Genomic DNA, 25,942 nt, shown 5'->3' on the forward strand with positions numbered 1-25,942 from the left:
GCTGTCAAAAATGTCCAGGAAACGGTGCATGCACCTCAGCCAATCTTACCATGCAAAACACACGATCCTTGAGTTGCAAAGGCAAAATGCTCTTCCCCAACATGCCCCAACATGATATGCGACGTTTCCACTGCCTGTTGTAACTTCCACGTTAGCCAGTGTCAGCTCATGTGTGACACATGCCATTTTCTCATGCAGTTTAAGGAGACCACTTTATTTGTCTGTTGGCAGAACTACAGGATGAATGATGTAATTGCACTCTTTCACATCCTGGAGGGGATGCTGAGAAATCTGGTTGGCAAAGGGGACAAAGGACATGGCACCTACATCTGACACCGCTTGAGCCCTTAGGAGGAGCAGGAGGATGAGGACTACAAGGAGGACATAAACGCCCATGAATGTTATACACAACTAGGTGGTTTTTCATCCCAAGCAACAGGAGAGTAGCAGGAGGAATAGGAGGAGCAGGAGGAGCTGGGGGACAATGACGAAGAGAACGCAGATGACCCCGACAGACTGTGGCAGTATGCAGTGGATATGCATTTTGTGTTAGTACCAGGGGTCTAACTACGTTGCCACACAGTACTGGTCCTTGCCCTTTATGCTTTTTATACTGGGGTCCCTCTTTAAACATTAAATTGGAAGCAGTGGAGTGCCCTGGTTCCTGCTCATCGCCCAGGAGAATGTCGTCCTTTGACCCTCCCCCCAGCCACGGACAACACCAGGGATCCCCGAGAAGTTTAAAGTCCTCAGCAAAGCCTGCTCTTTTTGCTCCTCCTCTGTGGCGAAACCAACCTCGCCACTGGGTTTTGGAGAGGCCTGTTTACCAGACTCTTGCCTCAGGATTATGGCCCATACTAACTTTAAAGGAGAAGACAGACTGGCCGCACAGCTTAAATCTGTCTTTGGAATTGTATTTTGTTATGTGAGGGTACCCAGATAGCTAATTTTATTGTATTCGTGTATTCTGAGTGCCATTCACCTAATGATATGCACTCAGACTTGAGCTATCTGGGGATATGTTAAATGTCTGTGTTTGCTGTGGGGGTGTGACATTGTGTATTTGGGTGGTGATTTCTGTCCTGTTGTCTCCACATGTGTATTGGCGATTTCCCTTCGTCCTGAGAGATAATTGAATTGCTCCTCGGGTGTCTCCAGGGCAGAGAGGAGGAAACCATGATGCATTGTGGGGATGTGTTGTGTCTGTGTATCCTGAGTTGCTGCATATCTGTCCTGTGTCACAGTCTTCCTTCTGGTCCCCTAGGGGCGTGTCTACCAGATGGGGACCTGCATAAATACGGGCGGGTAGCCCTCAATAAAGTGTGCTGCTTTATACCTTCATGAAGTTTTGGCTCATGTTTGGGAAATGCGATAACTACACTCTTGGGGATTGCTATATCACAATACTCCCCTGAGTAGAAGCTCTTGTAAGAGCTTGTGCCTGGTTCCTGCTCTCTGGATGTAGGAGAGGTTCACCCACCGGAGCCTGGAGCCTTGTCGTAGGTCCAGGGTGGGTAGGAGACGGCAAGACCTCCACCAAGCTTCGGCGGTTTGTGGGGTCTGCAGTGCTGACGGTGTCAAGTGGAGTGCTTGGAGTCCTCTGGAAGCACTAGGAGCATCTATCGACGGAGGTACCCGGTCGGGGTGCTAGGCGTTCCGTTACATCCTCCTCCTCCCCCCAGCCACCATCCTCCTCTTACTCCTCTTCAGACTCCTGCTGACTTGTCTCAGATGAAGTAGCCGCTTCTGGGAATTCATTCAGCTTTGCGACTTCCTCATCTTCCTGCTCCAGCTCCTTGATGGCTTGATCAATGACACGATGCAATGCACGCTCCAGAAAGAAAGCGTAAGGTACGATGTCACTGATGGCACCCTGGCTGCGACTGACCAGTTTGGTGATGTCATCAAATTGCCGCAGAAGTCTGTATGCGTTGCGCATGAGCAGCCACTGGCGCAGTAAAAAAAAACAAGCTCCCAGAACCTGTCCTGCTGCAGAGTTCGTACAGGTAGTTGTTAACGGCACGTTGCTGCTGGAGCTGCCTATAAAGCATATACAAGGTGGAGTTTCAGCGCGTCTGGCTGTCACAAATCAGACATCTGACAGGCAAGTGGTGTCGCCGCTGAACGTCAGCAAGGCGAGCCATGGCCGTGTAAGATCTTCGCTGCACGACTAAGTTCAGGACGTGTGCCATGCACAGCATGTGTGTCATTTTGCCCTATTTCAGCGCGGTCAGCAGATTGTCACCGTTGTCGTACCCCACTTTACCAACTGTCAAGTTGAGTGGAGTTAGCCACTGATAGGCCTGTGACTGCAGAGCTGAAAGCAGTGCAGGACCACTGTGGCTCTTGGCTTCCAGACACAACATCCGCAGCACAGCATGGCAATGTCTCACCTGGCACATCAAATAGGTTCTGGGGAGCTTGGGGGGCGCAGCGGAAGAAGCGGTAGCAGTGGAAAAGGAGGAGTCAGCCGAGGAGGAGACGGAGGATGGAGAAGGAAGAGGTGAAGAAGAGACAGGCCTGCATGCAATCCTTGGCTGTAACACCAAATCCACACGGGAGCCACGGTTTACATGCTTGACGGCCATCAGAAGGTTCACCCAGTGGGAAGTAAAAGTTATGTACCTTCCCTGCCTGTGTTTGCTAGACCACATGTCTGTGGTCAGATGTATCTTGGCACCGCCAGAGATATCTTCAATTGCTGCTGAACGTGGCCATATAGCTCTGGGATGCCCTTATGGGAGAAATATTTCTTTCCGGGGACTTTCCATTGCGGTGTGCCAATGGCCACAAATTTTCTAAAGGCCTCCGAGTCTAACCAGTTTATATGGCAGTATTTGGTGGGCTAGCAATTCCGACAAGCCAGCGGTCAGCCATTGCCCAAGAAGGTAATCCGGTGTCATCAACTTTTTACGCTCGAACATTTGGGACGTGGAAGCCTGCCTTCTGCCTGATGAACGTGACGACAGCACAGTGGAAGGTGGAGTGGAGGACAAATGGGAGGAGAAAGGAGAAGGAGAAGAGGCAGGATGTGGAGTGCTGGGAGTGTGGCTTTGTGGATTCTGACGGCGTTGCTCCCACTGGGGTTGGTGATGGGAGGCCAGGTGCATTCTTAAGGCGGTCGTCCCTAGGTGAGTGTTGGGCTTGCCGCGACTTATGTGTTGACAGCACAGTCTGCAGATGCCAACACTATTGTCAGCAGCTGACACGTTAAAAAAAGCCCACACTGCGGAGCCATGTGCCGGCGTCCTGGGAGTGCAAGATGTGACCGTGCATGGCGGATGGCTTGCTCCAGATACATTTTCAGTCTGCTTTTTGCCTCCTATGCAATGCGAGTTCTGCCTGCTTCTCCTCCTTCTCCTCCCTATGTGCATCTCTGTCTCTCCCTCAGAACCTCTTCCTCTCTTGTGGGCACCCACGTGACGTCTATCGACACGTCATCATCGTCACCTTCACCACCACTAGCATTAGAGATCTGGGATTAGGCAGCAACAGCGTGACCACCCTCCTTGGGCTGATCTGAGTACTGTCGTCAGACCGCTGGGTGGCGGCCGTTTCTACTTCCTCTTCCTCATCCAATTCCAAGAATGACTGCGCATAGGTAAGGTCTGGGAATGGATGGGAAAATAATTCCTCTGACTCGAGTGGAGGGGCTATGGTGGTCAAGGTGGTGGTGTCTTTGGGGGTGCACACAGCAGAGAGTGAGGAGGGTGCAGATACAGAGGATGAGGAGGGTGCAGAAGCGGAAAGCTGAGTGAGCCACTCAACCAACTCTGGTGCATCCTTTGATGTAATTGCACAAGCCTTCTCCAACTTCCCACTTCCTGGTGCACCTGCCCGACCCCTACCACCCCTGCGGAGCGGCCTACCTCTTCCTCTGCTTGTCATTTTCAAAATGACCCTGTGCCAAAGTATCTAGAGAAGAGCACTATTTGTCGAAGCAGGAATATCGCAGGCCTCAATCAGTATTTGGTAGAAGCCTGTATATTGCACCCCTCAATCAGTATTTTCTGGAAGTGGGTATGTAGAACCCCTTAATCAGTATTTTGTAGAAGCTGGTATATTGCACCCCTCAACCAGTATTTTGTGGAAACAGGTAATCAGAACACCTGAATCAATATTTGGTGGAAGCAGGCATATCGCACCCCTCAATCAGTATTTTGTGGAAGCAGGAATATCAAACCCCTTAATCAATATTTTGTGGAAGCAGGTATATCGCACCCCTGAATCAGTATTTTGTGGAAGCGGGTATGTAGAACCCCTTAATCAGTATTTTGTAGAAGCAGGTATATTGCACCCCATAACCAGTATTTTGTGGAAACAGGTAAATAGAACCCCTGAATCAATATTTGGTGGTAGCAGGTATATTGCACCCCTCAATCAGTATTTTGTGGAAGCCGGTGTATCGCAGGCCTAAATCAATATTTGGTGGAAGCAGGTATATCGCACCCCTTAATCTATATTTTGTGTAAACAGGTATATGGAACCCCTGAATCAATATTTGGTGGAAGCAGGTATATCGCACCACTCAATTAGTATTTTGTGGAAACAGGTATATAGAACACCTGAATCAATATTTGGTGGAAGCAGGTATATCTCACGCCTCAATCAGTATTTTGTGAAAACAGGTATATTAAACCCCTTTATCAGTATTTTGTGGAAACAGGTATATCGCACCCCTCAATCTGTATATTGTGGAAGCAGGTATATCAAACCCCTTAATCAGTATTTTGTGGAAGTAGGTATATAGCACCCCTCAATAAGTATTTTGTGGAAGCAGGTATATGGAACCCCTTTATCAATATTTTGTAGAAGCCGGTATATCGCACCCAGCAATCTGTATTTTGTGTAAGCAGGTATGTCAAACCCCTTAATCAGTATTTGGTGGAAGCAGGTATATCGCACCCCTCAATCAGTATTTTATGGAAGCCCATGTATCGTAGGCCTCAATCAATATTTGGTGGACGCAGGTATATCGTTCTCTCAATCAGTATTTTGTGGAAGTAGGTATATAGAACCCCTTAATCAGTATTTTGTGGAAGCAGGTATATCGCACCCCTCAATCAGTATTTTGTGGAAGCGGGTATGTAGAACCCCTTAATCAGTATTTTGTAGAAGCAGGTATATTGCACCCCATAACCAGTATTTTGTGGAAACAGGTAAATAGAACCCCTGAATCAATATTTGGTGGTAGCAGGTATATTGCACCCCTCAATCAGTATTTTGTGGAAGCCGGTGTATCGCAGGCCTAAATCAATATTTGGTGGAAGCAGGTATATCGCACCCCTTAATCTATATTTTGTGTAAACAGGTATATGGAACCCCTGAATCAATATTTGGTGGAAGCAGGTATATCGCACCACTCAATTAGTATTTTGTGGAAACAGGTATATAGAACACCTGAATCAATATTTGGTGGAAGCAGGTATATCTCACGCCTCAATCAGTATTTTGTGAAAACAGGTATATTAAACCCCTTTATCAGTATTTTGTGGAAACAGGTATATCGCACCCCTCAATCTGTATATTGTGGAAGCAGGTATATCAAACCCCTTAATCAGTATTTTGTGGAAGTAGGTATATAGCACCCCTCAATAAGTATTTTGTGGAAGCAGGTATATGGAACCCCTTTATCAATATTTTGTAGAAGCCGGTATATCGCACCCAGCAATCTGTATTTTGTGTAAGCAGGTATGTCAAACCCCTTAATCAGTATTTGGTGGAAGCAGGTATATCGCACCCCTCAATCAGTATTTTATGGAAGCCCATGTATCGTAGGCCTCAATCAATATTTGGTGGACGCAGGTATATCGTTCTCTCAATCAGTATTTTGTGGAAGTAGGTAAATAGAACCCCTTAATCAGTATTTTGTAGAAGCAGGGATATTGCTCCCCTCAATCAGTATTTTGTGGAAACAGGTATATAGAACCCCTGAATCAATTTTTGGTGGAAGGAGGTATATCGCACCTCTCAATCAGTATTTTGTGGAGGAAGGTATATCAAACTCCTAATCAGTATTTTGCGGAAGCAGGTTTATCCCACCCCTCAATTAGTTTTTTTGGGGGCAACAGGTATATCACACCCGTTGCAAACAGTTGTTCCAATAATGCTTGTCCCTCTATATACCTCCGGTATCGCAGCAGAACCTCACACAACTGCTGCACAATACAAATGCACTATAATATACTTTCTATGTTGGAAAGTATATTATAAGTATATCACTCCCCTCAGTATATCACACCTATCGATAGCAGCCCTTAAAAGGACTTTTGTGGCCCTATTAGCTAGTGTTTGGTGTCCCTAACAGTCTGTCCCTGCTCCACAAAGCAACCTCTCCCTACACTGGCAAAACACAGAATATAAAATGGCTGCCAGATCGGGTTCTATTATAGGGTGGGGGTGTGTCCATGTGCTGAAACGTCTCATAGAAACATAGAAACATAGAATGTGTCGGCAGATAAGAACCATTTGGCCCATCTAGTCTCAATTGGCTGTCCTGTCCCACCATCAATTGGCTGTCCTGTCCCACCTGATGTATGTGTCATGGGTAAAAGTTTGGCGCAATGCAAAAGAATATGGCGCATGCGAACATTGCTATATATTCGCATGTTCGGCGAATCGCGAACGAGCAAAGTTTGCCGCAAAACGGTCGCCTGGCAAACCACAAGGCCATCTCTACACAAGGGCAAATAAGACATAGAAATATTTTTTTGTAATAAACCCTGTTAATGGCTGCGTAAAATACCACTTGCACCCCAATAACAAGAACGGTTTGCTGGAATTACAGAGCTGTATAATGGCAATTTGGATCTGCAGCCAGTACAGCAAGGTGTAATAGGATTGTTCCTATTACCAAGGCTGTAAAGTCTCTTATTGAACCCTGTTCTTCTTCAATACTGTGGAATGATTCCTCCCTATCCTTTCCCTAAACTTCTTTACATCAAAATAAAAGTGTTAAAGTCTTTTCTACCACTGTCCCTAGCGCCTGCTGATGAATCTCCCTGCACTAAGTACACTGGAAAATGGCTGAATCCAAGATGGCTGAGGCTATTTATAGGGCTGTGACATCACAGGGCTGGATGGCTGCTGATTGGCTGCATGCATGTCATTGTGGGTGTTCCCTCGTTCCCAGACTTCCTTGCTCCATGTCCTAACACATGCAGCAGCCATTTTAGGAAAAATGTGATTCGTTACCACGAAGAGAATCCAATTTTTCATGAAATTCGGATCGAATTCCACTTCGTCAACTTTGATTCGCTTATCTCTAGTCATGGCTGTTTTTTTATTTATTCTAATCAATCGCAAATTCCTTTGACGTGTGTCAAAACCCTGTGCATGATATAACTTCCTTACTTGATGACTTCACAGAACCGCATTAACCCATCACACTGTGTCATTGGGGAGCTAGCAATGTATGTGTTGTTTAATATGTGCTTTAAGTTATTTATGTACTTTGTATACAGTGTCATGCATAAAAAGTGGAGACCACATAGGAAACATCAAACATTCTCCCATGATGGTGCTTCATTTTGCCCAGAACAGAAGGCCTGGTGTTTTTTTCCTCTTCATGACATTTTGCAGTTGTCCTGAAGGGGAGGTGTTGCCCTGGTTCTTGGTACCAAGCAGCAAAGGGGATCTCCAAGAGCCTCATGATAGCTGCATAGTTTGCCTCTGTGGTAGGTATGCCCTTGCTTTTACATATTTAAAGGGAATGCTTTGAATGCATGGGATATACTAATTTGATAAAAGAAATATGAATCACTTGGAAGACCCACTGCTGCTCTGGTGCTAGTGCAGCTTCCTGTTGCTTTCCTGTGATGATGTTTCAACGACTCCCATGTGAGCACAGCAGCCACAGTGCAGCAGACAGTGATTGGCTGCAGCCATAATGTGTGAGCAGTGATGGCCAGTTCGCATTGTTCGCCCACGAACATATGCGGGCTGACATCTTTTTTCACAAGTCCGGCAAGGCACAGGTAAGCCCTTACCTGTGCCTGTGCGCGAGCCGGTCTGAAAACAAGTGCGGTCGCAGTTCCGAGAACAGCAACCGGGGGCCTTCATCGGGCTGTTCTCGGAACTGCCTGCTCCCACTGACCGCACTTGTTTTCAGACCGGCTCGCCGGACTTGTGAAAAAGATGGCAGCCCGCATATGTTCGCGGGCAAACAATGCGAAATGGCCAATACTGTGTGTGAGTAGTCAATGTTATCAATGCAGGACAACAAAAGAGGCTGTATGAACACCAGATTTTCTAAGTGAGTAGTTAATATAATTAACTGAGGGATTATATGTATATATGCAACCAACTGTTCTGTTATAGTTGTATAGTCTGCAGATTTCTTGCTATTCTGGGAACTGTAATTTTGACTGGAAAGTCACAGGTTGTAGACTAACCCCTCGGGCACCAGTGCCCAAGTGCAAATGCTATCTCTTTACTGCCCTGAAGGCAGAGATTAAAGACTGCATACAGCTTACCACACATGCATATTGATCACCACAGTCAATTCCTGAGCTTTGGCTAAGAAGATGTGTCAGGCCACATTCTTCCTCTCTCGAAGCACTGAGATCCACTGGACGGCAGGAAATGTGCAGCACGAAACATTATTGCATCATGTGCTAACCATATTGTGCATGATCCATTAATGTCATCTAAGGTTTGAGTGTAGTAAGGGGTGATAGGTTAGATCTCCTAGCCAGTGGTATACCATCAATAGCGGCAGACCACACAGTTGCTATGGGGCCCGTGAGCTTCGGGGGCCCGGCCAGGTTGAATGGCCCCACCCCCTTTCTGACCTGAATACACGCCACATACAGTTGCTGGACAGATAAATGCCAGCCCTCCTGAATACTCCTTCTGAAGCCCCTACTACTTGCCACTGCTGCCAGCATCAGCTTCTATCTGTGAGAACAGTCGGCTGGCCAATCAGCAGGGAGATGCTCTGCTCCTGACTGGTCAGCTGACTTGTAGACAGTGCCACCTAACCTCCACTCTTGGCTCTGCTTCAAACTTTGCCTGCGGATGTGCCTCAGTCCAGCGTCATTACAGGAGTAATAAGAGCACCGTATGAAGGCTCTTCCTGCTCCAACTATACACAACCCCCCATAGACATACACTCACCTAAAGAATTATTAGGAACACCATACTAATACGGTGTTGGACCCCCTTTTGCCTTCAGAACTGCCTTAATTCTACATGGCATTGATTCAACAAGGTGCTGATCGCATTCTTTAGAAATGTTGGCCCATATTGATAGGAAAGCATCTTGCAGTTGATGGAGATTTGAGGGATGCACATCCAGGGCACGAAGCTCCCGTTCCACCACATCCCAAAGATGCTCTATTGGGTTGAGATTTGGTGACTGTGGGGGCCATTTGAACTCATTGTCATGTTCAAGAAACCAATTTGAAATTATTCGAGCTTTGTGACATAGTGCATTATCCTGCTGGAAGTAGCCATCAGAGGATGAATACATGTTCTCATTCTGTTTACGCCAAATTCGGACTCTACCATTTGAATGTCTCAACAGAAATCGAGACTCATCAGACCAGGCAACATTTTTCCAGTCTTCAACAGTCCAATTTTGGTGAGCTCGTGCAAATTGTAGCCTCTTTTTCCTATTTGTAGTGGAGATGAGTGGTACCCAGTGGGGTCTGCTGCTGTTGTAGCCCATTCGCCTCAAGGTTGTGCGTGTTGTGGCTTCACAAATGCTTTGCTGCATACCTCGGTTGTAACGAGTGGTTATTTCAGTCAATGTTGCTCTTCTATCAGCTTGAATCAGTCGGCCCATTCTCCTCTGACCTCTAGCATCCACAAGGCATTTTTGCCCACAGGACTGCCGCATACTGGATGTTTTTCCCTTTTCACACCATTCTTTGTAAACCCTAGGAATGGTTGTGTGTGAAAATCCCAGTAACTGAGCAGATTGTGAAATACTCAGACCGGCCCGTCTGGCACCAACAACCATGCCACGCTCAAAATTGCTTAAATCAACTTTCTTTCCCATTCTGACATTTAGTTTGGAGTTCAGGAGATTGTCTTGACCAGGACCACACCCCTAAATGCATTGAAGCAACTGCCATGTGATTGGTTGACTAGATAATTGCATTAATGAGAAATAGAACAGGTGTTCCTAATAATTCTTTAGGTGAGTGTATACTTCATGTTCTGAGACAGGTCCAGTCTCTGCCCCTTATTGCTCTATTAGTAATAGCCTATTTCTATTAGGGAAATGTAGGGGGGGGGGGGCAGGGACTGGACCCCCCTCAGAACTTGTAGTAAGTATATATACATATATATAAAAAAAAATTAAAATCCTCATTATCTTCTGCTACTGCTATGTACATGCACATACATGGTGCAGACACAGGAGTTGAGCTTGCACCATTTCCTGTTGGTGTCCGTTATAACATGCAGGTGACACATTGCTGCAGCTGGCAGGATTGGAGCTAGTTCCAGTTCTGCCATTGTCACACTTTAGATGCTGCGTGCTGACATAACAAACATAATACACATACAATTTTATTAAAAGTAAAAAAAAGACTCACGAAAAACACTTCACAAGCTTTTTTTCTCATCAATATCAGATTAAACCCCACACCCCAACGGACCAGCTACAATAATTCTATTTTTTATTGCAAGGAGGGGAGGGCGGGCTCAATTCTGGGTTTTGCTATGGGGCCCCATGATTTCTATGTACGCCCCTGCTCCTAGCATGGGTGACTCTCCCTGTACAGCTCTTCATTCTTGTACAAGCTAAAAAATAAGACTGTAAGGATGGGTTCCCTTATACCTGGCTAACCAGTGCAGTTTCCTTACAGTACTGAAATGGTTTTCTATGTAACAGTTTCTGACACCTGGTGCATGTCTCCCTGCGCCAAATAAAGTAGCATATGCAGCAGCCCAGGAGAGGTGGAGAGGGCTGATGGTAGCAAGAATGGTGGTTGTAGTTGTTACTCACTTTGATGCTCCCCTGGGCCATGCAGTAATGGGAAGGGCACACCCTTATTCTTTTTGGGGCCACCCTGGTTCTAAGGTTTAACCTGCCTGGTGGTGGTTCGGGGTGCCCTTGACAGTGATGAATTGCAAAGTGCAAGGGTCCACTGCAGCCTGGTGGCAATGATGAGTTTGGACAGCAGAACAGTTCTTTAATGAAGGATCAAGTTCAGGTACATTAGACACAGTTCTTTGCATGCATGGACTGGCAGTTCTTACACAGCTTTGCAAATTCCACAATTTTCACAGGTTACATGGCTGCAGTTAACAGGTCAAGGTTTTCTGTGAAGCAATATTCCTCACACTGCACCTCTCCAGCGGACCTCTGCACAAACATCCAGAAATAAGGGTGCAACACTTCACCTTCATTATGCAACCACGAGGCAGCCGTCAACTTCAGTCTAAGTTCTGCTCTTTTTTCACAGGTTGCTTTACTCAGTGGGATGTGGATCTTTAGCAACTTACAGAGTGTGCTTGTAAGCCATGTCCAGGTACGTAAATCTCTTGAAAGAGTATGCTCTTCTAACCACTCACTATGGGGAGAAATGCACAGCCCCACCTAGCAACTGGTTCTTAAGGTTTAACTGTTTACTGTCTACTAGGAAAATACATAGACATCATAAAGCACATCTGGAAGCCCGCTGGGCCATTGAATATAGTGCACAAACATATCATCAGTTGGGTCCGGTTCCAGCATAAAACAAGAAGTTGTAATATATAATTTTTTTCTATTTGTGTCATGTTTATTTTTGCTCACAGGTTTCTAGTTCAGAGATAACATAAATGAATGTTTTTTCCGAGAGTCTGATGGCCTATCTTCAGGTGGTCTATCTTCAGGTAAGGTTATCAATAACAGATCGGTGAAGGTCCGACACTCAGTAGTGATGATCGAGCACCAAAGTATTCGGGTGTTCGCCCGAACACATTGCTATATTCGTGTGCTCAGCCGAGCACCCGAGTATAATGGAAGTTAATGGGAGACAACTAGGCACCTCCTGCTCGGAAGAGCGGAGGGTGCCTGGTCCATTGGAAAAAGTCAGAAAGTGACAGAAACACTACCGAAATGGATCGGGAACAGCATGGAGATGATGTCTGGATGCATCTTTGACTCCCAGGTCGCTGCTGGGAACTATGTTGTCCAAGTTGTACGCCACACTTTTACAGACTGACAAAAATACGCACAAAACCCCCCCCGAAAAAATCTATTTTACAAGAAAAATTGTTAGGAAACATTCTTTGCAGTATATTCAATTGTATATAAAGTGCAAGTGCTGCAAAAAATTACAAGTAAGGGGCACTCTGAAACAGCCTGTATATCACATAAAGGAGGGCCTCATTCACATTGTGGTACAATTGTTCAGGTAGTGGGACTCCTCCACTCATAAAGTCTATGCACTAAGTAAAAGGGCTGCCAAAAATTACAAGGAATCGGCACTCCAAAACACCCTTTGTTACACATAAAGGAGGGCATCATACACACCCTTGAAAAATTATGATTGATGGCCTGCTGGTGACCCTCAAAAACATTTGGAGCAAGGGCCTGCTGATCTGACCATCTAAAACCTTAGGGGCGAGGGCCTGCTGCCGCATTGGTGACTCTAGATAACCTCTGGGTGATTGCACTGCCCCGTGACAGCGACAATCAATTTGGATGTCTGCCCTATCAACTTTCAATGTTCTTTTCTGCACCTACCATGGTGATCACGGGTAACAGGGAATCAGGGTTCGATGACGGAGAGGGAGCTTGAGAAAGGGATAACACATCCAAGGGAGGTCAATGGCTGAAATCTGATTGGCTCTTGTTGCCTTGCCCCTTTTTTTTTCCTAATTGTGAACCACCCAGAGAGGGTGGGTCCAGTTATTGAAGCAGAAGCATGCAAGTAAGGCAGCAGGCGCGCGGCAATTACCCACTCCCGACTCGGGGTGGTAGTGACGATAAATAACAATACAGCACTCCTAAGCGGCCCTGTTATTGGAATGAGTACACTTTCCGTTAATGAGGATCTATTGAAGGGCAAGTCTGGTGCCAGCAGCCAACTTTCTCCCGGCCTCCACAACGTTCACCCAGTGTGCCATCATGGTGAGGATTGTGTTGACCAGACTCTTGGCTACTGAGACTGGACTGTTGACTCTAGATAACTTCTAGGCGATCGCACGTCCCCTTGACAGTGACGATCCATTTGGATGTCTGCCCTATCAACTTTGGAGCAATTTTTCAACAAGGACCTTCTGGTATAGCACCGTTTTGCTTGTCCTCTCCACCAGAGGAATGAGAGATGAGAAGTTCTCTTTGTAGAGGGGGTCGAGAAGGGTGAACAACCAGTAATTTGAACGAAGCAAAAGGTATAGGACAGCTCACCCTTTTATTGATGATGTATAGGTGCTCCAATCTAGTGCGACACCCTGCTCACCAAGTCAATCAAATATGTAAAAGTGAATGGGCACTCTGATATATGGAGTCACATTGTGTTGTCTAAAATGTGTATAACATGCGGGTCGTGGGAAAGGCAGCCTAACATGAAGTCAGCGATGTGTGCCAGAGTACCAACAGGCAAGACTTTGCTGTCGTCATCAGAAGGTGAGATTACCCTGTAAAAGATTGTAGGTGAAGGCCTGCAGGTGAGCTGACCCTGTAAAACATTATATGCGAGGGCATGCAGGTGAGCTGACCCTGTAAAACATTATATGCGAGGGCCTGCAGTTGAGCTGACCCTGTAAAACATTATATGCGAGGGCCTGAAGTTCAGCTGACCCTGTAAAAGATTTTTGGTGAGGGCCTGCAGGTGACCTGACCCTGTAAAACATTATATGCGAGGGCCTCCATTTGAGCTGACCCTGTAAAACATTATATGCGAGGGCCTGCAGTTGAGCTGACCCTGTAAAACATTATATGCGAGGGCCTGCTGCTGAGCTGACCCTCTAAAACATTAGGAGCAAGGGCCTGCTGGTGAGCTGACGCTCTAAAACATTATATGCGAGTGCCTGCTGGTGAGCTGACGCTGTAAAACATTATATGTGAGTGCCTGCAGGTGAGCTGACACTCTAAAGCATTATATGTGAATGCATGCTGTTCAAATGATGCTGTAAAACATTATATGCGAGTGCATGCTGTTCAGCTGACCCTATAAAAAAATTTGAGTTGAGGGCCTGCAGTTGAGCTGACCCTATTAAAAATTAGAGTGGAGAAATATATACAATCTGGATGAGGAGGAGGAGAAAACAAGATTCAACCATATACTCTTTTTTTTGTGGTGGAAAATGTGCATGGGAAAATTGCCTTTATGTTCATCATCAGCTCAGCTCTCCTCTGGTGCAGTTGAGAAGTCAGGGGCAATCCAGTCCTTGTTCATTTTTATCTGAGTCAACCTGTCAGCATTGCCAGTGGACAAGCGGATACACTTATCTGTTATAATTCCACCAGCAGCACTAAATACATGCTCAGACAAAACGCTGGCGACAGGGCAGGCCAGCACCTCCAAAGTGTAGAGCGCAAGTTCATGCCACGTGTCCAGCTTGGACACCTAGTAGTTGCAACTGTCTCCAGCTCCTCCTCTTCATGGTCCAATGTGCGCTGAGAAGATGAACTGTGGGTGGTCTGGCTATCACCCTGTGTAATGTCCTCCCCCATTTCCTCGTCTGCCACATTCAGAGTGTCGTCCTTAATTGTGAGCAGCGATCGTTTGAGTAGACACAGCAGTGGGATGGTTACGCTGATAATAGCGTTATCGCCACTAACCATCTGTGTGGATTCATCAAAGTTTTTTAAAACCTCACAGAGGTCTGACATCAATGCCCACTCCTCGCTTGTGAATAGTGGCAGTTGACTCGAAAGGCGACGACTATGTTGCAGCTGGTATTCCACATCCACAACTGTCGTCTGCTGCTCACAAAGCCTGGCCAACATGTGGAACGTAGAGTTCCAGCGTGTGCTCACGGCGCACAACAATCGGTGATCTGGAAGCCGCAAGCACTGCTGCAGCGTTTACAGCCCGGCTGAAGCTGTGGACAACTTGCGGAAATGTGCACCTTCACTAGTAGCTCTGGCAAATTGGGGTAGGTTTTGATAAACCGCCTAACCACTAAGTTGAAGACGTGGGCTAGGCATGGGATGTGTGTCAGGTTCAGTGGCGTCGCCAGGGGGGGGGCCAGAGGGTGCCACGGCCCCCCTACATCAAGCTGTGCCCCCTCATGTGCCCCCCCAACTAAAATGTCCCCCATTCATTTTGGTACTAGTTGGTCTGTGCTGCGCACTGCGTAGGCACTAGGCAGCCCTACCAGACATCTTCTTCACATCTGATCTGACTGAGTCTCGAACTCAGTGCCGTTGCGGTCTCACTCTCTAGTCTCCACCCACCGCCGCTGCGCCGCGTCCCTAGCCCTGCCCCCGGCCCCAGGACCTGACCAGTTGAGTCAGACTCAGTCAGACTCAGTGGCAGTGCTGTGCATAAATCAGCACGCCGCTAGTCGAGACTAGCTGATTCTGATTCATTCAACTACTGGCAGCAGCTGCTTAAAGGGCTTCTGTCACCCCACTAAAGTCATATTTTTTTTTTTTTGTTGGCAACTTAAATTCCTTATAATGCGATATATCAATATATAATGCTCTTACTCATTTTGGTTGGGCAGTTTCTTCAAAAAACTGACTTTTATAATATGTAAATGAGCTCTCTACCAGCAAGTAGGGCGGTTACTTGCTGGTAGAAGCCGCATCCTCCTATCATAAAGACACCCCCTCCTCATGTTGATTGACAGGGCCAGCGAATGCGCTAGTCCCCTGCGCTGTACCTGTCCTCAGTCAGCGCAGGCACACTGAGAGGAGGACGCTCGCTCGGCCGCTCTATCCTCAGTGCGCCTGCGCCGGGTGTAGATGTGACGTCATCGACGCAGGCGCATTGAGGATGGAGCGGCCGAGCGAGCGTCCTCCTCTCTGCGCCTGCGCCGACTGAAGACAGGTACGGCGCAGGCGCCAGATTTTGAACGCAGACAGGGCCAGCCAGAGGACGAGCGCGTTCGCTGGCCCTGTCAATCAACATGAGGAGGGGGCGTCTTTATGAGAGGAGGATACGGCTGCTACCAGCAAGTAACCGCCCTACTTGCTGGTAGAGAGCTCATTTACATATTATAAAAGTCAGTTTTTTTATATTGATATATCGCATTATAAGGAATTTAAGTTGCCAAAAAAAAATTACTTTAGTGGGGTGACAGAAGCCCTTTTCACCAGCCAGGCCCAGACTAGAGACTGTGAGACAGACAGTGTGAGGCGTGGCGTGGCATGGCCCTACCCTACCCTACCGATACCGAACAGACTGGACTGAGACTGACTGAGCCTGACCTAGTGGTGACGGTGTAGCAGGTTAACTTAATAATAATAAGGTACAACTTACAAGTAGTGACTAGTGACTGAGTGGACTGACTAAGTCTCTTTCTATTCTAACTAGAGAGTTTAGATCTGACTCAGAGTCTGAGAGGAGAGCTGGCTGGCGGCTGCCCCTTAATCTTCCTGATTTAAAAGTTAAAGGGGTTCTGCACTTTAATTTAACTGATGATCTATACTCTGGATAGATCATCAGATTCTGATCGGTGGGGGTCCCGGGTCAGACACCCGGGACCCCCACCGATCAGCTGCTTGAGAAGGCACGGCCTTCTCACTGTTTACCGCCGGCCCAGTGATGTCACGAGTTACGACTAGTATCAACTAGCGTGGGGCGGGGCTAAGCTCCATTCAAGTGAACAGAGCTTTGCCGCTCTCAGGCTAGTTGATACTAGTCGTGATGTCAGTCAGTGGGCCTTCTCAAACAGCTGATCGGCGGGGTTACCGGGTGTCTGACCCCCGCCGATCAGAAGCTGATGATCTATCCAGAGGATAGATTATCAGTTAAATGAAAGTGCAGAACCCCTCTAAAGTTAATGTCAGTGCAGCCTGGATGATTACAGTGTTTACTACTTTACCGTTTAGAGAAATCATGTTCAAATGTGAGCGGTGGGAGGGTGATCTGTGGTCTGTGGATGTCATGAGTCATTACACTGTTATAGGGGGGAGTGATCTGTGGATGATACTCTTATAGTGTTATAGGGAGGGGGATCGGGGGTCTGTGGATGTCATGACACTGTTACGGGGGGGGGGGGGGGGGAATCTGTAGATGACACTGTTATTGGGAGGGGGATCTGTAGATGACACGGTTATGGGGGGGGGGGGATCTGTGCCACTCTGTGGATGACACTGTTAGGCTCCATTCAGACGTCCGTAACAGCGGCAATGTCTGAACGGAATTGCGGGTCCGCATTTCCGTATACGGCAGCACGTCGTGCTGCCCTATAGAAATGAATGGGTCCGCAATTCCGTTACGCAAATTTCAGATGTGTGAATTGGGCCTTATAGGGAGAGGGATCCCGGTATGACACTGATATGGGGTGGATCTGTGTATGACACATAGCATAAGATGCTATAAACGGTATGTGTCATCCACAGATCCCCCTCCATAAGTGTCATCCACAGATCCCCAGGCAGCTAGGACATGTTGAAATCTGAGTGATTGGGTTTTTTCTTCCCCATTGCGGTTTTAGGTATTGTGTAAAGTATCGCAGCATTTCTAAGCATACTTGTGTAAATGTATCGTTGTTATAGCTGCCCCCCCTACTTTTGTCCTGGCCCCCAGTGTGCCCCCCCAAAATTTGAAAGCTAGAGATACCACTGGTCAGGTTGCCAAGCTCCAAAGCCGCCACCAAGTTTCGGCCATTGTCAGACACAACCATGCCTGGTTGTAGGTTGAGTGGAGAGAGACACAGCTCAGTCTGGCCCCTTTACCCTGCCACTGCTCTGCGGCGGTGTGCTGTTTGTCCCCTAAGCAGAACAACTTTAGCATGGCCTGTTGACGCTTACCCACAGCAGTGCTACACTGCTTCTAGCTAGCGACTGATGGCTGACTGCTCCTGGAAGTGGAAGTGGAGGAGGAGGCGGCGGAGGAGGAGAAGTGGGGGTTGGAGCCAGTAACATAGGTGCTGGTGGAGACCCTGATGGACGAAGGGCCCGCAATCGTGGGCGTGGGTGGCACCTGTGCCATCCCAGCGTACGACTCACTCCCGGCCTCCTCAACATTCACCCAGTGTGTGGTCAGGGAAATGTAGTGTCCCTGGCCACCAGCACTTGTTCATGTGTCCATGGTTAAGTGGACCTTCCCAGTAATTGCATTGGTCAGGGCACGGGTGATGTTCTGGGACACATGCTGGTGTAAGGTGGGCATGGCACACTGTGAAAAATAGTGGCAGCTGGGGACTGTGTACCGAGGGATGGCTGCTGACATCAGGCTGCGGAAGGCCTCAGTGTCCACAAGCCTATATGGCAACATTTCAAGTGGCAGTAATTTCGAAAGTTGCACATTTAGTGGCCTGTGGGTGAGTGGGTATTTGCTCTTGCCTTCAAATGAGTGTGTTATGGACATTTGGACGCTGCACTGGGGCAGGGAAGTGTATGTTGTTGCTGATGGTTCATGCAAAGGTCCAGGTGCAGGGTGAGGGGCATCCGGGCCTGTGCCTTCGACAGGGGATTAGCCAGCAGTGCCTAACACAGTGGAAGAGGAGACAGTGGTGTGATCCGCAGACATAGATTGTGGACCCAGGCGTTCGGCCCACTTATTAGGGTGCTTGGATGCCATGTGGCGGATCATGCTGGTGGTGTTGAGGTTGCTAGTGTTCACGCTCAGGCTCATTTTGGTACGGCACAGGTTGCAAACTACCACTCTTTTGTCATCTGCACTTTCCTCAAAAAAGCGCCATACTGCGGAACACCTACCCCTTGGCAAGGTAGATTTACGCATAGGGGTGCTGGGTGTAACGGTTGCGGGCCTGTTTGATGTGGGCCGACTTCTCCCTTTTGCAACCCCACTGCCTGTTGCGGTGCTGCGGATCCCTCCCCCTCTGTACTGCTGTCCTTGCTCGACTTTTCACCTTCCCATGTTGGGTCAGTGACCTCATCGTCAACCACCTCCTCTTCCACTTCCTCACTCTCCTCATCCTCCTGACTTGACCTAACCACAACCTCAGTGGTTCACAACTGTCTCATCATCATCCACCTCGTGAACGAATGATTGCCGTTCACCACCGTCCTCTTCTTGAGACTGTGAAGGCTCAAGAGGTTAGGAATCAGGGCACAATATCTCAGGTCCCTCTTCAAGCGTGCTTGGGCCAAATGTAATAGTGGCACTGAAAAGAGCTCCTCAGAATATCCGAGTGTGGGATCACTCATTTGGCAAGTCTCTTCATGGTGGGAGGAAGGATGATCAGAGTGAGGATTCAGTTGACCAGACTCTTGGCTACAGAGACTGGACTTGGTGGAAGGGAGGGTGGTGCTTAACTGTTTGCACTGGTCCGACAGCTAAGTTGGACATGAAGCTGGGTACGGTGGATGTTTTTTTTTATTTCTGGTGCACTGGTAGCAGGCACAGTTTCATTGCGCCCAGGGCCTCTGCATGCACCATCAGCATCATGCCCACTTCCCCGTCCCTTAGTGCCCGCCTTTTTCATGTTAATGGTTTTGTTACTAGATGTGGCGCAGATTGTTTTACAGCCTGCTACACAGTTTTCGGATGCAGGACAGTATATGTCACAGAAACTCACAGAATATGGACACTATATTAGGCCCAGATTAGTTAAATTTGCCATAAAGAAACTGTTTTCGGATGGCGTACTTTATATGTCACATAAAACAATGCACTATGGACACTAGATTAGGCCCAGATTATTGGAATTTATGCTAAAGAAACAGTTTTCGGATGGAGTACTGTATATGTCACGGATGTGTATTACACGCACACACTACAGAGACAGTAGATGAGGACTGGCCCCTGATTATTTAAATTTACGCTAAAGAAACAGTTTTCGGATGGAGTACTGTATATGTCACGGATGTGTATTAAAAGCACACTATAGACAATTAATGTGGCGCTGATTATTTGAATTTACGCAAAAAGACACAGTCTGCGGATGATGTACAGTATATGTCACTAATAGGTATTAAAAAAAAATATCTTGATGCTGTCAAACACACACACAGTAGTCCTTAAAAGGACTTTGGGGTCTTTGAAAAGCTTTTGGCAGTAAAAAGATCAAATTTCTCTCCCTGCACTATCTGTTCCTTCCTCAGCACGGATGTCCCTGAGACTGATCAATTTAGCGCAGGTAAAAATATATTGCTGCTCTAAAACACACACACACAGAGTAGTCCTTAAAAGGACTTTTGGGTCTTTGAAAAGCTTTCTTCGAATAATAACTGCGAATTTCGCTCCCTACACTGCCTTTCCCTTCCTACCCTCTGCTCTCCCTGACTATGACTGATCCGAGCACGTGTCATCGGGTGCTATATAATACCCGATGATGAGTTCCAGCCAGCCAATCACTGTAATGCCAGAAGGCAACATGGCTACTGGCATTACAGTGATGGCAGTACTTATCTGTACATTTATTGGCAGCCGCAAAACGTGCGGGGAGGAGACTCAAGCATGGCGCTTGAGCACATGCGGTACTTGGCCCGAGTACCGCCATGTGCCGAGCATAGCGATGCTCGAGCCGAACAGGTATTCGGCCGAGCTTGCTCGCTCATCACTAACCCTCAGCACACTCAGCACAACTGCCGATCAGTTGTTTGAAGAGGCAGCGGCTCTTTTGTGAGTGCCGCTGCCTCCTCTCTGCATTTACTTTTCCAAGCACGACGCTATTCATAGTATTGTGGCTATATTTTGTTTTGCAGTCCAGGCCCCTTCACTTAAATGGGACTGACATAGTTTCTGGCATCTGGCACATAAGTCTAACTGCGCCAAACAAATAAGGTAGCACTTAGCATATTCTGGTAATGGGTAGTGATGAGCGGCATAGGTAATATTTGTTTTCGCAATATTTAGCAAATTTTTTGCAATATATTCACAATCTCTAGAATTCGCGATCTCCAGTCATTATTTTCGCTTTTGCGCAAATCGGCACCAATGATGCACATTTTTTGGGCGCAATACATGCAACTTCACATTTTATCAGGTCTGAGTAGATATTACTGATTGGTGCACTAAGTATTGTTGTGACATCACAGCACTGTGTCTAACAGAGACACTAATCCCTATCACAGCACAGAAATTCCTATCACACTACCTAACACCCTGCACTGGAACTTATCAGCTACATTATATCACTATATAACCTACATTGACTATCTCCCACTAACTATCTGTATTATATATATGAGCTAACTAATGTAATTAAATAAGGATCCAGATGAGTCTGCAAAGCACAGAGAACAGCAATGACACTGCTCTCTCTCAGAACTGCAAAAAACTGCAGAAAATGGCTGCTAGGGAGGTTCTTATATAGTAAGGGGTAGGCAACTTTCCTATTGGTTGCTAGGGATGTTGCTAAGCTCTGACAAAGATATTGCAGCCTTCTCATTGGCCCACAAGAAAGAAGTAGTAGTACTGATGAAAATAAATCTAGAATATTTGCGATTACGAATAAAAAGCACTATATTCAAAATTTTTGGCAAATTCTGGAAGTGCCGATATTCGCGATAAAAATTTGCGATTAGAATATTCGCGATCAACACTAGTAATGGGACTGAGTTGAAAATAAGCCATGTGACCAATGAATATACGGTCACTGGCCTATGAAGAGGCGATGGCACGCACCAGAGCACCATGATCTCTTCAAATAGCTGATGGGTAGACCCCACTGATCAGCTATTAATGATCTATCCTGAGGATAGGCCATCAATATTGAACCCCTAGAAAAAAAAACTTTAGCCCTTTGGCAAGGAAAACAATATTAAATTCCCCATGAATTATTGCACCCTCGGCATTAGGCTGTGTGCACACCTCTGTACAGTCCTATGAGACCCTATCTACTGTATATTACAGAACATTAATAATTCTCACCTTAAAAACCCCTTTCTCGTGTTATTTTATGAACAAAGGTCTTTTAAGATTTTCTGTGCACCAATTTTTCACTTTAGTTTGTAATCTCTGTCATGTCCTTATATATGTTTTGGCTGAAAAGGTGACTCTTATATTTATTGGATGTAGGCTTTGATAAACACTATGCAATTCTATGTACACAGTGATGTTTGATTCATTGAAGTCGTGTCACTTCATGTGTTTATGGGATTGTAGCTGTGGGAGCCCTTAAGCTGGTAAATTATACCCCATGCTTTTGCTGCCAAAATTGTGCCACAAAATAAATGCTTTTCTTGGCCCAGGGGTCAAACTCTGATGCACTTGTTTTAGGTGTCGGAATCCAATGAACTTCTCATTAAAGGTTTATCTGTGTTTGGCAGTGGTTCATGTAAACTTTCTCAACAATTGCTTGATAAAATAGAATTAAACATTGGCTTTCAGTGTAAAGAGACTAAGAAATGGATGTAAATCAAGCAGTGGATTATGCGGATCCTGGCTATTTATAGTTGGAAAACCTGAAAAACTTTCACACGGTTTCCAGCTGTAAGCAGCTGTTAGACTAGGCCATTTGGAAGCAGAAAGGGTTTAAATCCACTTGCTGCAGACAAGTTATGCTTACAATGACACTTCAGTGAGTCCCAGCCCTCAGCCACGTCAGTGCTCCTCAGCATGGTCGACCAATGTACTTTTTCCACTTTGACACTCACTTATCTTATTTGGCAACCTCTCAAACAACAAGCTGTTCCACTCCTTCTAATATGTTTATCTCTTTCAATGATGTCAGCAGACCTCAGCAAATCTAATATTTGTCCATGCTGAGATTGGTTGATGTTCTTTAAGAGTAAGGCTGAATTCAATATCATGGTTGCAGCTGCTTCCTCTTGATAGAAGAATCAGACTTCTTAGACCATGTTTTTTTTCTTTGTTTTTGTGCCGGTTTAGATATATTTCTATGCTGTTACTGTTTTTTTTTCTTTTACATTATTATTTTTAGAACATTTTCGTTGGAAATGAACTGGATTTTTGCACTTCTGTAGTTACACACATCTATGGGCTGATATATTGATGTGTTAAATAAATCCATTGACAAATATAACATGCGGGCAAAACGCTAAAAGTTATAGACCCCCTGCGACACTTTTGCCAACAAATGATTTTTTGATTTGAAGATTTCATAAATGAATAGCAGATTTAAAGGGGCTGTCTCATCTCACCTTAGTAACGGTTTCCGAGTTAGGAAAACATCATCGTTTGCTGTGCTCAGCTATTTCGGTGGCTTCCATTCACCGCAGTAGGAGCTTCTAAAATATTGAGCGCAAGGCTGTTGCGCTGTTTCCTGGCCACCTGGTGCTAGAGATTTAGTCTCATCTCACCTTAGTAATGTCAAGATGATACAACCCCTTTAACAACAGGGAGTGTGCTCTATTGATGAATCTAGCTGGTGGAGAGACTGGTGCCTCATACAAATGGTGCACGAGTAATATTAAAAGTTCCTCATTGTGTTTTATGTCATTGAAGACAAAAAGCTCTTTTTTATTCTTAGATGATTTATATTTTATTCAAATTCTGTCCTAACTGGGGGGCTGTGGCTATTAATTCATGCTGAGGTCCCCTAAAACCACTTTAAGGTGAACTAAAGAAGTCCTGTTGATACTGGACACACCAGATATTTAGGAGATGATAAGAAATGTATAGGGGCAGATTTATTAAGACTGGCATTTTATATGCCAGTCGTAATCAAATGTCTGTGGGGGTAAGGTGCACTGCTTAATAAATTTGTCACATCTTGAGCTGTCAGTAAGCAACAAACTGAAATCTACGCCAGCTATGTAGAAGCTGACATAGAGTTCAAGTGGACACCCTATCCCTTTCTGCTAAGACTTATCCATTTAAAATGTAATGAAAAGTGGAAAATCCCTAAATTCACATTTTTGTACATACATTTGTGACGTTTGTGTGCCAGTAAACAGGATAACAACATTAATAAATTCCTTTCACTGTCTTTACTGAATTTAGGCTCCTCACTTGCAGAAGTTGTGCACAATGAAGTCCAAGAATTGTTCCTTGTAGTTCAATAGACATTTCAAAACCAACATAAAAGCCTACATGTCACACAAGAAGTCTTAAGGTAAAATCTGAACACCTTTAGTGCCATTTCTTGTCACCTTGAGGTTCTTAGGGTATATTATCACACAGCACCTACCACAACAAGGTGACCTTATTCAGTTGAAGCCCTACACTAATAAAAAAAAATTAGACCTGTACAATAGGAATCTCTTGGGCTGAACCCTAAAAAAGAGCTTTGGAAAGATAGGAACCAGCTTCATTCTGCGCCAATTAAAAACAGTCTTGGGGGGACATGGGAGGATTGCACGACCAAGAGCGAATCAGTCACCAACTCCACATGTACAATACAAAAGAACAAAGTGAGTCGGCACCTCCTAAAATACTGAAATAATGGTTAGGTGCACATCTGATGTGACTGCAATACATAGGCAAAAAGAAACAAAAAACGCAGCAGTACTCTGTGGGCACTTAGATACCTACAAACATAGTATATCTGAATACTTTTAAACTGAGTAACTTTTATACTTTGATCTAACTGTGTGAGCGCACATGCCACCACAAAACACCATCATTTAGATTGACTCCTACATTAATGTTATGCAAAAAGAAGACTATTCTCTATCTTGCTACCACTCTGAGGGACTCAGTGCAAGCATATATTGTTTGTTTGCCCATTCATTACAATGGGCACCATGTAATGCTACATTACTAAATAGATTAGTCTACTTTCACACTCGCGTTCAGGAAGTATTACTTTACTGAGAGAGTAGTGGATGCATGGAATAGCCTTCCTGCAGAAGTGGTAGCTGCAAATACAGTGAAGGAGTTTAAGCATGCATGGGATAGGCATAAGGCCATCCTTCATATAAGATAGGGCCAGGGGCTAGTCATAGTATTCAGTATATTGGGCAGACTAGATGGGCCAAATGGTTCTTATCTGCCGACACATTCTATGTTTCTATGTTTTGGCTTTCCGTTTGTGAGATCCGTTCAGGGCTCTCACAAGCGGTCCAAAACTGACCAGTTTGTATTTGAATGCATTCTGAATGGACTTTCGTCTCCGCTCAAAAATCATGTTCTGAGCAGACACCGAACGGACCCCATTATAGTCTATGGGGTCTTTAGGCTCCGTTACGCTCAGTTAGGTCTCAGTTATCTGCAGAATCCGTCCTTTCCGTTCTCCTGCTCCTCAACGGAGCCGGAGAACGGAAAGGAGAAACGGTGATGTGAACGAGGCCTTAGTTAATTATTTTGGACTTCATAGAATACTCAGTATGTCAAATCTCCATTCAGACATTTTTGTGTTTATGTTATATCTTTATTAGTGTGGAGAGAAGATTATAGAGTGACAAAAAAAATCTGGTCATGTGTAATTTCAGCATGTGTAAATCTCTCTATATACTATATGCATCACCCTCTCTGTTTTCATTTTCTCCAACACACCAAGGAATTTAAATTCACACTTTTTTAAATGATCCCTGAACATCTAAATCCTCTTAGTGTCCATGGTGCCAGATTGTTTTTAATTTTGCTTTTACCTCTCACTTCTCTAAGTGCTTAGTGACAGCCTGTAGAGGTTCCACCATAATCCACCGTTATCCATTAACAGACACTCAATCACTAAAGTGCTTACCAGACTAAACATATTTATCCAACCAAAAATCACATTTTACAATGCAAATCTGCCAATCAGACCGCAGCTATTAACAGGCAACTGCTTTAAGGGGATTTTGGTGTTTGTGTTGTGAAGAGGCTGCTTACCTCCAACAAACCACTAAACCAAATTAACATAGCTGTATCCTCATAAAAGAAACCAGATATCCTGTTGTGAAAATAGAGAGTTGGGAAGGACAGGACTACTTTGATGGTTAACAGTGTGGCAGAGAAACACATCAGTCCAGAAGAAAAACCTTGGGATATAAACTTGGAGCTTTTGTTGGAGTAACCTAAAAAAT

This window comes from Bufo bufo, chromosome 2 (assembly GCF_905171765.1).
Source record: "Bufo bufo chromosome 2, aBufBuf1.1, whole genome shotgun sequence".
Lineage (NCBI taxonomy): Eukaryota > Metazoa > Chordata > Amphibia > Anura > Bufonidae > Bufo > Bufo bufo.